Below are 15,120 nucleotides of genomic sequence, written 5' to 3' on the forward strand. Positions count from 1 at the left end.
AAACCCCTCGTGTTCTGTGGATGTTCATATTACTCGCCGAGTTTGAAGAACTACTCGGCGAGTTCCAGGCAATCTTCATAGGACTCGCCGGGTTTGTTCATCCAACTCGCCGAGTCGACGACCATCTTCATAGAACTCGTCGAGTTCCACCTTGGGACTCGCCGAGTCCTTCGACCCACTTCCTGAGTAGGCCAGATCTAGGACATGCAACACTTCCAGACCACAAATCCATGGTCCTAGGGTTCATTTACCACGTAAAGTTGTAAACTTTACGTGCATGCATGGCCCTATGAGCTCAAACATGCACTTCCAAGCTATACAAGAGGTCCTATGCTCATTGGGGACTTCCATTACCTCAACCACAGAGACTTTATGCTACTATGATGTCCAAAAGGTCCACATCCAAAGTTCTTACAGAACATTAGCCATAAACACATAGAGATTTAGGTTTTTAGGGCTTAAAACCTCTTTTCTTAGGGACAAGAAGGGGACTAACGAGCTAAAGATCAAGTTAGGGTCTTTTCTACCTGAATGGAGGCCTTTCACAGAGTAGATTACGGATCTCCTTCTCTTCTTGCACTCTTCAATCTTCTACTTCTTCTCCCAAGCCCCAAAACACCTTCAAATGCTTACAATCACCCACAAGGACACAAAGGAGGCTAGGGTTTCGTTCTACAAGTCTCTGGGAGTGCTAAGGGAAGTGGAGGCTGGGTTAGATCGATTAAATAAGGTGCAAACACCCGGGTTAGGGTTTAAGTCCAAACAGGGTCTACTCGCCGAGTCCATCGGACCTACTCGCCGAGTAGACCGAGTAAATCCCGCGTCTAGTCCCGCTTCTACTCGGCGAGTCGGTCCCTCAACTCGCCGAGTCCCAGGCTAAATATGCAAAATAAAGAGATTTAATAATCACGAATACATACCAGGAATCAGGTGCTACAATGTCCCTCTTATAGAGCTCATTGTTCCACGTGTCACTCCTGCAGGCAACTTATCACTTATTTTCCCGCTTATTTTTTTCAGCAAGATCCGTCCTCAGAATTTGAAATTGATTTTGAATATCCGTGATTGTAGCATGATGATGCGACTTTTTCCCCTCTTTCCTTACCGATCCCCTGAATATTGGGATTCAATATTTTCAGTTCAAAATCCCCTTCGCCATTTTTGAAATCCTGCTGATCGGTTTATCTCTCATATTGATTCTCATATACCTATATCTATATGCAAGGGTTACATGTTTTTGGCCGCATCGATGGTTTTCCTCCATACACCAATTACAATCTACTTTCCGACCACCTTCCCATCCCAACAATCGGTTTAAGGATTCGACAATGGCACTTCACGTCTGCCCCTTTATTTTCTATCCCTCTAATGACTTATAGATCGAGCATCTACAACTCTCCTTCTCTCTATGTCTAAGAAAAGCGCTAATCTCATCCACCACCAATATCTTTCACCATCACCACCATGAACTCACCACTGGTCGACGCCATCCAGAGACACCACAGTCTTAATCTCAATGCCCTCAACAACAACCACCATCGCATTCTTGGTGCCTATATCTAGAAACCCTAGATCTTTGGTACGAATTGTTTGGCTTCAAAACTTAAATATTATTTTTTTTAACTTCTTAAATCTTGATTCCATGTTTGATATGTTTTTTCCAATGAGAGATCGACCCTTCCAAGCCATATACCCACCAGTATGAATCAATTGAAGGGGAGGCTACCCAGGGCTTATAAGGTATTTCCAACTTTCTGTTTTTACGTGCATGCCTAAAGAAATATATGTACATTCCTCTTTCTTTACCACTCATGAAATATGTATATATGTATTGTGTCTAACATCAAATAATTTCTTTGTGGTTTGCTATTATCCAAATTGGTATCCTCTGTTGATGAACATTTTATAATGGTCTTCAAAGTACAAAGCTTTGTATAAGCTAATTGCACCGCACTTTGGAGACTGATCAGTTGTTTTTTTGTTTGTTTTTTTTGCAACTTATAGGTTGGTATAATGCAAATTGTAGGAAGTTATCCCAGTAGCTTTGCTGATAAACCCAAGTCAATGTACATTGTAAAAGAATTAGAGCTAATGAAATTTGTTTTTTTCATGGCTTAATCATGTCGTATTAATTTAATTGTTTTTTTTTTTTGTTTATTGGCTTTTTGTATGAGTAATCTGTCTGATCCAAATAACTTCATGGAAGTACTTGTGTCTGAACTCCATAGGATATTTAAATCACTCAAGGTATTTTTTTTTTGCTATTTCTAGGATTTAACCCTTTTAATTTTGGGCTAAATGTAATAAATAAAAACATACTTTCAAAATTTGTTTGTTATAACTCCCCTCTTCCATTTTTTATTTGTTATTACATCCTATGAGTAGGTAAAAAAGTATCATAAAGTATGACACGAACCAGAGGTGATTGTCTAAAAAATGAAAAAGAATGAGTTAAATAACCCATCAGATGAGGTCAACAGTGAATAATAACCCTTACTCTACATTTTTTTATAAGTAATTGTTATTTGATAATTTCTTGGGTTTTTGGTTGGGTGAATGTTAATTGCAAATTGGGGTTTTTTGAAAATTATTTGTTTATTGTTAATTGTTGTTGTTAGGTGTTAGTAGTCAATATTTTATTATGTTTATTAAAAAGCAAAATTTAATTTTTTTTAATGTATGTTGATCAGAGAATCTAATTTTAATTTGAGGCATCTTGATAGTGTTTATGTTCATTTGTGTGTTTGGATTATGTGTGCAGATCATGGACAAGATGATTCATGGAGAAAAGAAAATATTTTTTTTCAACAAGTTAACCATATTGAGGACATTATTTTAGTAAATCAAACTAACAAAGGACATTATTCCAAGAAATTAGAATGAAATGTTGGTAGATCCAACAGTAGCCAAGAAAGACACTTTTGGTGTCCTTTATGAGTGGTTTGACTGGCATCTATCATGACAGGTAAATAAAACGCCATCCTCCTATCAAAAAGTTGGTTTATTTATTTATCTGTTTATTGGTGTGAAGACTTCTCCATATACCCTAGGACATATGACCTAATTCATGCTCATGGTATTTTCAGTTTGTACAGACACAAGTAAGTTGCTTTCTAAGTGGGAGAAATTACAGGAAATAGCAACATACTTAATTTAGTTTTTTTTTTTTTTTTTATTATATGTAGTCTAAGTAAGTTGCTATTTTCATGTAATATTTTGGAGTTTTTAATGGCAGTACATATTTGCAGGTGTAACTATGACCATATTCTTCTAGAAATGGATAAGATTTTACATGGAAGTTATTATAATAATCTGTGATGATGAGATTGAAGTGATTAAGGTTAAAAAGATTGTTTCTGGAATAAGATAAGATGGAACAGAAAAATGGTGTCCACTTATTTTAGAAAAAAGATGCTATTTGTTGGCAAACAATATCGGATTGCATATGAAAATAACTCACCTTCTTCTAGCTTAAAATAATGATTTTTTTTTTCGAATTTTGAGAAAGTCATAAATATTATGGAAGTTGGTCAAACTATGATTATCAATTGACTTTCACATCTTAAGGATTTAGATTTAGGCTGAAAACAACATGTTTTTTTTGGTATGCACATTACATATTTGGTTTGTGTATTTTCTCAGTTTGATCTTCAAAGCTAGCATAATGTAAAAGTGAACGACAATTTTTTATGCTATTTATCTTTCAATAGGTTTACCTTTACATTTATCTCACTTAGTACATGCTTTTCATACAACCTCTTACATATGCTTCTCCAAATTTGATTATTTTGACCCTCAAAATCAAAATTACAACTGTCATCCAATCACCACAAAATCAAATAATAATAAAAAATGTTTTCATGTATTATGTATACATGATTACATTCTTTGAGGAATTATAAAAGATAAGTCGTTTATAAGATTAATAGTTTCAATTTTGTTATTTTTTAATAACTAAAAATACAATGCCAAGTTTCAAATAAACAATAAACAGTAACTTAATATTTAGTAAGTACGAAAAATGTTATTAATTTGAAAAAAGCAACTAACATATAAAAGTATTAATTTATACCTCAACTATTGAAGGTCAATATTCCTAATATCAAGCGTTTGGTCAAAGCATAGTTTGACAATTCATACGGAACATTATAAAAATATTTTTTTTATTATGAACAATAAATAATATCTTTAAAAAAAATCACATGGTTTTGTCTTTTTTTTTTAGTATGAAGCGAAATTAGAACGCTAACATGCACAAGTAATGAAATTACAATGCTATTTTATGTTTTTAAATTAATAGAAAATTTCAATAAATAGAAGTGAAATGCTGTTAACGAAAATTGAGTAAAATGTTATTAATTAAATTATGGTTATTTATGATTAAAACTATATTTTTATAATATCTGTATTATTTAAATTTATCAATCCGTGTATTATTTAAATTTATAATACACGGGTTAGGTTTTAAAAATAAAAATAAAAATAAAGAATTGGGCCTTCTCTCTCTCAGCCGTAATGCGGTTGTCTTCATCCTTCTAATATACAAAGGTCTGTCTCTTTCTCTCACACATATTTGACAAACGTATGCATTCTTTGATTTTTAGTTCCCTCACTGATTTGATGAACTGATTCGGTGAGTCCACCTGACACAAGAGCAATAAGATAAACATATTTGGTTTTGAAAGAGTTGAATAGATTTCATAGCTTTTGGGGTTTTTCAGGTAACTGGGTTTCTGCTTATAATCATATGGGTTTTTCTTTAGCTGAATTTGGAATGATAATATTAGTCTCCCACAAATTTCTTTGATGTAAATTGGCTCCAGATTTTGTGCTAAGTATTTGAGTAATTTCCCGTGTATCTGAATTTAAATTTGAAAAAAAAAATCGAACCTAATTGTTCTCAAAGTGAGAATCGTTTTTGACCAATAGTTTAATATAATATTCAATTTTTGCAAATTTCCTTACGATTTGATACACGATAGATTTAAGACAAATATGGTTTGTTCTCTGATAGTCGTAGCCTTCTAGTTAAGAGTTTGAATGTCAAAGGTCAAATACCGATTTCTCTCAGATGCAATACAGTCAAATCTTGAGAATTCATGTTGAATTTTTAGTCAAATCTTGAGAATTCATGTTGAATTTTTTTTTCTACAGTCGCACATGAACAATCCCATCGACTTTGAAGGTTCTTGACACAAACACACGATGACTTTGTGCTTTAGGGTTTTCTTTTGGGTTCCACAAACTTATCGTGTTTCTGGACAGGTTTTAGGGTAATTATTTCCGATTTCATTTCTGGTCACACATAATTTCAATTTCGTTTATGGGCACACACTAACACCGACCATCACCACACCTATTGTGAATCAGATTTTAAGATCAAAGTTGAACGTCTTTGCGAGTACAGCTCTTATAATATTTGATACATGCATAAGAGGAGAGGGGCGCTATATATGTTTTGGCCTTCTGGGCGAACAATTCAGAAAAGGGCGAAGTCTTTTCTCTTGATTTTCTGAAGTTATTAGGGGCACCACAACACCTTTGTTCTTCGATAATACATACAAACCCACACATTTGGTCTCGGGTGATTCAAAGACAAGGGGATGAAAAGAATGTGATAAATATCTTCTTAAATATGTTCTAATGCTAATTTTAACATTAGATATCTACTGATGCAGGTGAGATTCGTAGCCATCACTGACATGAGAACACTTTCCTTCTATATGGCTTTCATTTTGAATCATATATAAACCCAGAAACAATGATACACATGTAGTTCTAGTTAAACCTGAAAAACAATTATTTTCATGATTTCACACAAAAGGATTGGGTAGGGGACAAATTATTTTATTTATTTATTTATTTTTAATTAAAATAGTATTACAATAATTATAAAAAATACAAAAAATAAAATAAAAGGGCATAATCATCTTTTCATTTTTTTTTTGGACAAATTAAGAAAATGTTTTGATTTTGAACCTTCCAGACAAATGAAAACGTTTTTGGACCCCATCCAAAGTTTTTTGAATAGCACAGGGACCAATCCTACAGTTTTTTTTTTTTTTTTTTTTTTTTTTTTTTTTTTTTTTCTCTCTCTCTCTTTATATATATATATATATATATATATATAGAGGTTCAGGTTCATTTGAGACCATTCTAATTTTGTGAGACCGTGAGACCAAATCTAAAAATAATTTTAAAATGCAAAATAAATGGAAAAATCCAAAAATTCCTTTTTTAAATATTATTTTTGGAACTTGAATTAACTAAAAAAATATAAAAAAAATATAAAAAAATTCCGTTTTTTTTTTGAAAAATACGTGAAATATTCTAAATAGAATATTATACTGACATATTCTAAAAAATAATTTTAAAATGCAGAATAAATGGAAAAATCTAAAAAATCTTTTTTTAAATATTATTTTCGGAACTTGAATTAACTAAAAAAAATAAAAAATAAAAAAAAATTCCATTTTTTTTGAAAAATACGTGAAATATTCTAAATAGAATATTACACTGTATATATTCTAAATATAATTTTAAAATGCAAAATAAATGGAAAAATCAAAAAATTCTTTTTTTAAATATTATTTTTGAAACTTGAATTAACTAAAAAAAATAAAAAAAAAATAAAAAAAATAAAAAAATGTGTCTCACGGTCTCACAAAATATAGGAGGTCTCAAATGAACCTAACCCTATATATATATATATATATATATATATATATATATATATATATATATATATATATATATATATATATATATATTACCTTATAAAACATTTTTGGTCAAATGTTGAATTTTAAGTCGTACAAACATACAATGCATTTGTACAATCAATTTATGCATTACAAAAAGAGTAGAATACATATGGTCAACAGTTGAAAATGTCAAATCTCTTATCCCCTATTCTTAGGCTATTTTGACCCGGTTCATTCCTTATCTCCGTATTTCCCCAAATCTCGCAATTTCTGTTCACAAATCTTGGATATATATCGCTGACGTTTCCATTTCTAAGGTTTAATTCATCTTTCAGCATTCAACTACCATTGTCACACCCGTCGCTTGGCGCGGGTAAACGGCTAGTGTGTGTGTGTATATATATATATATATATATATATATATATATATATATATATATATATATATATATATAAACCCTAGAAATGGAAACGTCAGCGATATATATCCAAGATTTGTGAACATAAATTGTGAGATTTGGGTATATAGGAGTAGGATCAAATGAGAATACCTAAAAGGTTGAAATCGCAAGAACGAATCATAATCTTCTAAATAATTAGATCTAGGGCTATTAATAACCGGGTCATTTATATAAATTATAAAACTGATTAGTTAAATATGTAACTTTGAAATGGTGATAAGGGTATAATAGGAAATGCAAATAATATAAATAAAGTAAAATTGAGTAATATGACCCTTATAATCGACCTTTTTGACAAAAATAACCCACAATTGTCTTTTTGGAAAAATGACAACTTGATCTAGAATATCATGTTCCGGAGCACGATGTTTTGTTTCGGAGGTGTGCTCCGGAACACGATATTCTGGAGTATTTATGATATTTTTCTAGAGGGGTTGTCGGTTGGTAGGGATTAGGTCTTGTGAATTACGTTGCTAGCATGACTTTATAACCCATGGACGTAGATGAAATGGAAAGTCATATTCATCAAAATCTCTTAACATAACAATATATAAGATGCAATAATTTACTATAACCTTTTATATTATAGTATTATTCATTTATGATTTATAGTTACATTTATTTGTGATGAAAATCTCTTTCAAATCCATTTTGAAGAAATTTACTCTAAGAGAGTTTTTTTACATAAATGATTGGTTACTTTTAAAATACCAACATAAATGAAGAATATTCTAAGTTAACAAAAAGAAATAAATTAAATTTAGCAACAGGGAGTTGAAATCGAGTTTCATCCCTTCACATACATGCCCATAATTGCACAGATTTAAGAAACACATGTCCACAATTGAATAGATTTAAAATTATAAATGATTAAAACTTATGAGACTAACTATCACTAACTTGGACTAACAAGGGTGGCAAAGGGTAGCTCGAGAATATCATAGATCAATGAAGCGTGTGTGGTTAATTGACATATTGATTAGGTGGTAAATGACTCTAGAATGCCAAGCTAATTTGCATGGTTATTCACACCTTGTTTGTGATCCTCGGTATCCAAGTCACAAGCTTGAAGGGCATAATCGAGATTAAACATGCCATTGAAAGGTTCAATGAATCTCAAAAGAATCTAGGAATTTCATTTCATTTAAAACCTAATTGTTCATTTCGTTTTCCGTGGTGGAATTGGTAAATCATCATTTACCTACCTTCATATAATTTGCAATTGAATTACGACATCCCTCTTCCAAATTGTGAATTATAGTGTTGGGTCCTAGCCTTAATATTTTATTTGGGTGTTATATTAAGGATTGCTTATCTAATCTAAGATTTGTTCCTTTTCTTTTTCAGACGTCTGGCTCAAACAACAGTTCAGGCTCGAACTCCAACTCATCAAGCTCCTTTTCTCTTATGAACATTTGTGGGAGGGTCACCTTCGATGGGTCTAATTTCAATGATTGGATCCGCAACATTCGCATGGCCTTTCGATACAAGGAGAAAGAATACGTCATCGATGAAAAGCTCAAAGAGATAGATGAAAACAAAGCTTTTGCTGAAGAAATAGTTGAGTATAGGGCTCACGAAAAGGACGCGACAAAGGTGTCGTGTATAATGGTAGCCACTATGACTCCTAAGTTGCAACGGTTCTACAAGGACTACTGGCCTTACGAGATGTGCCAAGATTTGATGGAAAAGTACCATCAAAGTGTGCATCAAGAAAGGTAAGAAATTGTCGCCTCATTGATAACGACCAAGATGAAAGATGGAGAGTCCATCACGAGCCACTTTCAAAGGATGTAAAGGTATGTGGATTGTCTGCTCAAGTTGAATGTCAACTTTGACGAAGAGTTGGCGATTGATATCATTCTCCACTCATTACCTCCCTATTATGATTAGTTCAATATGACTTATCATATGAAAAAGGAGGAAGTCACCTTGAGCAAACTTCAAGGTCTGTTGAGAACTGCTGAAAGTGGGTTGAAAGGAAATTTGTCGCATCCACTCCTACTGCTGCTTCCCTAATCTTGGCTATTGGACAAGGAAATGGGAAGAAGAGGAAAGCTCCCTCTAAGAATCGCAAGGGAAAGTCTCATGATGGATCTTCTTCAAATGGATCCAAGGGAAAGGGTGGTTCTGCTGCTCCTTCATCTGATCCAAAAGAAGCAGAGTGCTTTTACTGTCACGACAAAGGGCATTGGAAACGAAGCTGCCCAAAATACTTGCAGGACATTAGGCATTGGTTTAGACAAGGCATGTTTATGTGTTGCATATAGATTCGTCTATTGGTTTAGACAAGGCATGTTTATGACATTGTCGTCTTGTACATGTCAATAAGAAGCGCATAGCCCAAATCCAAAAGGATGGAGTGTTGGAGTCGTTTGACCTAAAGTCAGATGACATGTTCGAATCTTGTTTGCTTGGAAAGATGACTAAATCACCTTTCACTGGTACTTGTGAAAGAGGTGAGGGATTGTTGGATCTCATACACACCGATATGTGTGGGCCTTTCAGATCCACCACAAAGGATGCTAACTGCTTATATGTTACGTTTATCGACGATTATAGCAGATATGGGTATATCTACTTAATCAAGTACAAGTCAGAAACCTTTGAAAAGTTCAAAGAGTTTAAACAAGAAGTGAAGAATCAAGTGGTCAGGAAGATAAAGATGCTCAGATCCGATAGGGGTGGAAATTATCTTAGTATTTAGTTCCACGACTATCTTAAGGGGTGTGGAATTGTTTCACAATTTACGCCGTCTAGGACACCGCAGCTCAATGGTGTGGCTGAGTTGCACAATTGAACCTTGTCAGACATGGTTCGTTCAACGATGAGTCGAGCTTCGCTACCTATCTCATTTTTGGGATATGACTTAGAGACTACCATCCATATACTTAATCTAGTCCCAACTAAAAAGATTTCCAAAACAAATCACGAGATATGGACATGGAAGGTTCCCCCGTTAGCACATATCAAGGTGTGGGGTTGCGAGCCTTTTGTAAGACGAGAGACTCATGACAAGCTTGAACCTTGCAATGAGCGGTGTATTTTCATCAGCTTCCCACAAAAATATTTTAGATATTTTTTCTACAGACCGAGTGACAACATGGTCTTTGTAGTGAGGAGAGGGGTTTTTCATGAAAGAGAACTCATATGCCAAGAGGACAGTGGGAGGCAAATTGATCTTGAAGAGCTTCAAGAGTCAAGCGATAAAGGAACCTCTAACACTAGCACTCAACTTGAGGAAGAGATTCATGTTGAACCAGTTGACGAGTCCTTACCTCTAAGACATTCCAATAGAGTTAGTGTTCCACCTGTGTTGTATGGTTTCCATATAACAGCTGAAGGTGATACGTTTATCAGCGATAATATACTGATAAATTTGGATTAACCTAACAACTACATGGAAGCCATGGCAGGCCCAGAGTCTGCAAAATGGAAAGAGGCTATGGACATCGCGATTCAGTCTATGTATGACAATCAAGTTTGGAACTTGGTTGACAATGTACCGGGTCGCAACACAGTAAGGTGCAAGTGGATATTCAAGAAGAAGACCGACATGGATGGGAAAGTGCATATGTTCAAGGCACAATTGGTTGCGAAGGGCTTTACTCAAACCCGGGGGTTGACTATGATGAGACCTCCTCATTAGTGGCCAAGATCAAGTCTATTAGAGTTATGCTGGCCATCACTGCGTTTCATGATTATGAAATTTGGCAGATGGATGTCAAAACTGCTTTCCTTAACGGGAAGCTGGCTGAAGATGTTTACATGTGTCAACCAGAAGGTGTTGTGGATGCCAAATACTCCAATAGAGTGTGCAAGCTTGAGAAATCTATTTATGGATTGAAACAAGCGTCTCGCAGATGGAATCTTTGTTTCGATGAGAAAGTGAAAGAGTTTGGATTTTCAAGAAACGAGGATGAGTCCTGTGTGTATGTCAAGGCTAGTGGGTGTATAGTTAGCTTTCTAGTTTTGTATGTTGATGACATACTACTCATAGGAAACGACATCCCAACCTTGCAGGAAGTTAAGTCCTGGCATGGGAAGTGTTTCACTATGAAGGATCTAGGAGAAGCTGCTTATATTATGGGGATAAGGATATTGAGAAACAAAAGTAGGAGACTAATAGGACTTAGTCAAAGTACTTACTTGGACAAGGTGCTGAAACATTTTAGTATGGGGAATTCCAAGAAAGGGGAACTACCAATCTAAAGCAATACCAAGCTGAGTAAGACTCAGAGTCCAAGTACCGATGCCGAGATAGCGGAATTGAGTTGAGTGTCATATGCCTCTGTCGTTGGCTCGATTATGTACGCTATGACATGTACTCGCCCTGATGTGGCTTTTGCTTTGAGCATGGTTAGCCGTTATCAAAGGAACCCAGATAGAGCTCATTGGACTGCAGTAAAGGACATTAAGTACCTGCGAAGGACTAAGGACTGAATCCTTACACTTGGTGGGAGTGATGACTTGAGAATGACAGGGTATAGTGACGCCAACTTTCAGACTGACAGAGATAACTTCTGCTCTCAATCAGGCTAAATATTTACCCTAAATGGAGGAGCAGTTACTTGGAAAAGTTCCAAGCAGGAGATCATGGGTGATTCAACGTGCGAATTATAGTACATAGCAGCGAGCGAAGCGTCGAATGAGACAATATGGTTGAAGAACTTCATTGGAGACCATGGAGTTGTACCAGCCATAAAGGAGCCTATGGAGATTTTCTGTGATAACGACGGAGCGGTTGCCTTAACCAAGGAATCAAGGGATCATGGTAGATCCATACATATCGATAGAACATATCACTTCATCAGACATCGGGTAGAAGAGGGACTCCTCATAGTTAAGAGGGTATCGTCAGAGGAAAACCCATCAGATCCTTCACAAAGGGTCTGAATAGGGTTAAGCACTTACAACATGCAATGAGCATTAGTCTGAAGGATGATATTAGTTTTAGTGATTAGATAGATGTTTAGAAACTTGTAATAGATAAATGTAATTGACATTTGATGATTAATTAATAGAGAATTATTTATGAGTAAAGTTTACAATCTTGTGTCAATTGTTTACTATTGTTTCACTTTCGCATGTTTTACTTCCAGATCAAAGATTTCAAAAGTTATCTTGTTCTCTTCCTTAACAAAACTGGCAGAGGAGTATGCCTTAGATAGTAGACAGATTGGAACAGCCTCCATCTTCGTCAGAGCGACAACCAATGGAGAATACTTCAAGCATTCGACGATCGGTAAAAAGATAAGCTTCATACTTGTAGCTAAGATTCACTAACACAAAAGTTGTGTAAACATAAACCTTAGTGGTATAGTTGAGAGTCTTAAGGATTACTTTTGTGACAGCGAATATGATAGAGAATATTGTAAGATGGTGTAGGGAAATGAAAGTACCTCTGTTATGCGAAAGTGACCAAGTAGACAACTCTTAACTCAAAATGAGAAGAGTAAGGTAGCTCGTGACTAATGTGAATTTAATAGCCTGATTTGGAAGAAACAATAGGTATGATTGAATAATTAAGGCTTCACATGGAGTCACTTGAGGCTTTGGTCAACATGCAGCAACATGCTTCTAGGAAAACTTAGCTAATGCATAGATATAAAGATTTATACCTGCCCCATCACCCAAATTAAGATATGATACAAATCTATGCCTCCAAGATCTTTTTATGATATTTTTAATGTTTTTGAGATTTGTGAAAAAAAAAACACAAATAAAATATTTTTGTATTTTGAAATTTTTTGAAAAGAACTAAAAACTGAAAAAACTGAAAAGTGAAATAAGGATAAGAAATAATATACAAAAAGTACAAAAGGATATTGGAAAATCCGAACCGCGAATGAACAACTGACTGTGAATTAATGCGAGCGTTTGCACCGATTCGCTGTGATAAAGTAGATTGCAAATGAACAGTGGACTACGAACTACTACGAACGTTCGCACCGATTCACAATGATAAAGTAGAATGCGAATGAACAGTGGACTACGAATTACTACGAAAATTCGCACCGATTCGCAGTGTAATCATTATGTATGCGGAAGTGGTTTCAGAATAGACTCAACTTCCATCATTCCTAGGCCTTGAAGAATTCTATTGATGGTTGTTTTAGGCAAGGCTTTTGTGAATATGTCAGCTAACTGATCATAGGATCTTACGAAGTGAATTTCATTGTTGCCATCTTTTACGCGATCCTTAATGAAAGGATACTGCAGTGCTATGTGTTTCGTCTTTGAGTGTTACACTGGGTTGTGACAAATATGAATACAACTTTCAGAGTCACAATATAGTGGGAGCCGTTTCATGCTCAAGCCATAATCATGAAGTTGACTTTGAATCCAAATGACTTGGGATGTACATGAGGCATCAGCTATGTATTCAGCTTCAGCTGTTGATAAAGACACAAACGTTTGCTTCTTGGATTGCCAACTGACAAGCTTGTCATTGATAAATATGCATCCTCTAGTTGTGCTCTTTCTATCTAATCCACATCCCCCAAGGCCAACATCCAAAAACGCTTGTATGAAGAAGCCTGGGTTCGCAGGATGCCATATGCCAAGTGATGAAGTTCGTTTCAAGTATCTAAAGATATTCTTGACAGCCACCATGTGAGGTTCGCGAGGATTTTCATGGAACCTAGCATAATAACAAACATAAAACATAATGTCAGGTCTACTAGCTGTTAGATACATCAATGATCCTATCATTTGACAATAAATGGTCATATTAGCAGCTAGTTTTTTCAAAGATGGTGTCAGTTTCGTTCCGAATGCCATTCGAACCTTCGCTTTAGAGTCTCCCACCATGCCAAACTTAGTGAGCAAAGTCTTCATATATGCTTCATGATTTATGAAAATACCTTCTGTTCCCTGTTTTATATTCAATCCAAGGAAAAGTTAATTGGACCCATGGAGCTCATTTCAAATTTAGTTTCCATCAATTTTCGGAATTCAGCTGTTAGGCTAGGATTCATAGAACCGAAAATGATGTCATCAACATAAATTTGAACGATCGTGAAGTGGTCACCCCCTTTCTTGCGAAAGAAGGTTGGGTCAACCGAACCTTGTTTAAATTTGGACATTTTAAGGAAATGAGTGAGAGTTTCGTACCAGGCTCTCGGAGCTTGCTTCAGACCATAGACCGGCTTGTCTAAGATGTAGCAGTGGTTGGGATACTTTTCGTTTATGAACCCAGGTGGTTGTTCCACATATACAGTCTCTTCTAATTCTCCATTCAAGAATGCACATTTAACATCCATCTGAAATACCTCGAAGTTCTTGTGCGCTGCATATGCCAAGAAGATGCGAACATATTCCAACCTTGCAACTAATGCGAAGGTTTCTTCGTAGTCGATGCCTTCTTCCTGACAATACACCTTAACCATGAGTCTCTCCTTTTTTCTTATAACAATCCCTTCTTTATCCAATTTGTTGCGACACACCCATTTTAAACCTACAACCGATGCATTTTTTGGAGTGGGAATCAACCTCCACACTTTGTTTCGTTCGAACTCATTGAGCTCGTCTTGCATCGCTTGCACCCAGAAAAAATGATCAAGAGCTACGTTGACGGTTGTGGGTTCAACCTTGGAAACAAACGAATTAAACATACAAAATTCCACTTTAGAGAATAGTGCAGTTTATTTCGCTTTTAGCTGAGATCTCGTAAGGACTCCTGTAGAAGATTCACCAATTACTTGAGTTCTTGGGTGATCTCTGGTCCATCTGATTAGTGGAAGATAATTTGGATCATAAGAGGGATCCAGTTCAGCATTTACTTCTATCAATTCTAATTGAACGTCCAAATCATCATTCGCAAAATCCTCATTCGCATCTATATCCCCCCTCGAATGATGAGAGGTCATATTCTTCAGGAATTGAACTATCTCCCCCCCTGCGATGGAATGTTCATATCCTGTGGTGTAGATTGCTCCCCTGAGGAGTTGCAT

General features: G+C 35.2%; 2 long non-coding RNA genes across 4 annotated transcripts; both read left to right on the forward strand.

The window, feature by feature from the left end:
- The first annotated feature begins 1,039 nt into the window (after positions 1-1,039).
- Positions 1,040-3,254, forward strand: LOC145052233 (uncharacterized). Of its 2 annotated transcripts, XR_013684031.1 has the most exons (4): positions 1,040-1,579; positions 1,671-1,740; positions 2,762-2,965; positions 3,087-3,254. It is a non-coding gene; the product is annotated as an uncharacterized LOC145052233 (long non-coding RNA). The 2 variants fall into 2 exon arrangements; XR_013684030.1 differs by lacking the exon at positions 1,040-1,579 and having other exon boundaries at positions 1,586-1,740.
- Positions 3,255-4,558: 1,304 nt separating this feature from the next.
- On the forward strand, positions 4,559-12,181 carry LOC145055713 (uncharacterized). Of its 2 annotated transcripts, XR_013685315.1 has the most exons (4): positions 4,559-4,721; positions 5,155-5,273; positions 5,371-5,678; positions 8,513-12,181. It is a non-coding gene; the product is annotated as an uncharacterized LOC145055713 (long non-coding RNA). The 2 variants fall into 2 exon arrangements; XR_013685314.1 differs by lacking the exon at positions 8,513-12,181 and having other exon boundaries at positions 5,371-5,720.
- Positions 12,182-15,120: the final 2,939 nt, after the last annotated feature.

This window comes from Lactuca serriola, chromosome 5 (genome assembly GCF_051521515.1).
Source record: "Lactuca serriola cultivar US96UC23 chromosome 5, Lser_US96UC23_V15, whole genome shotgun sequence".
NCBI classification, from domain to species: Eukaryota; Viridiplantae; Streptophyta; class Magnoliopsida; order Asterales; family Asteraceae; genus Lactuca; species Lactuca serriola.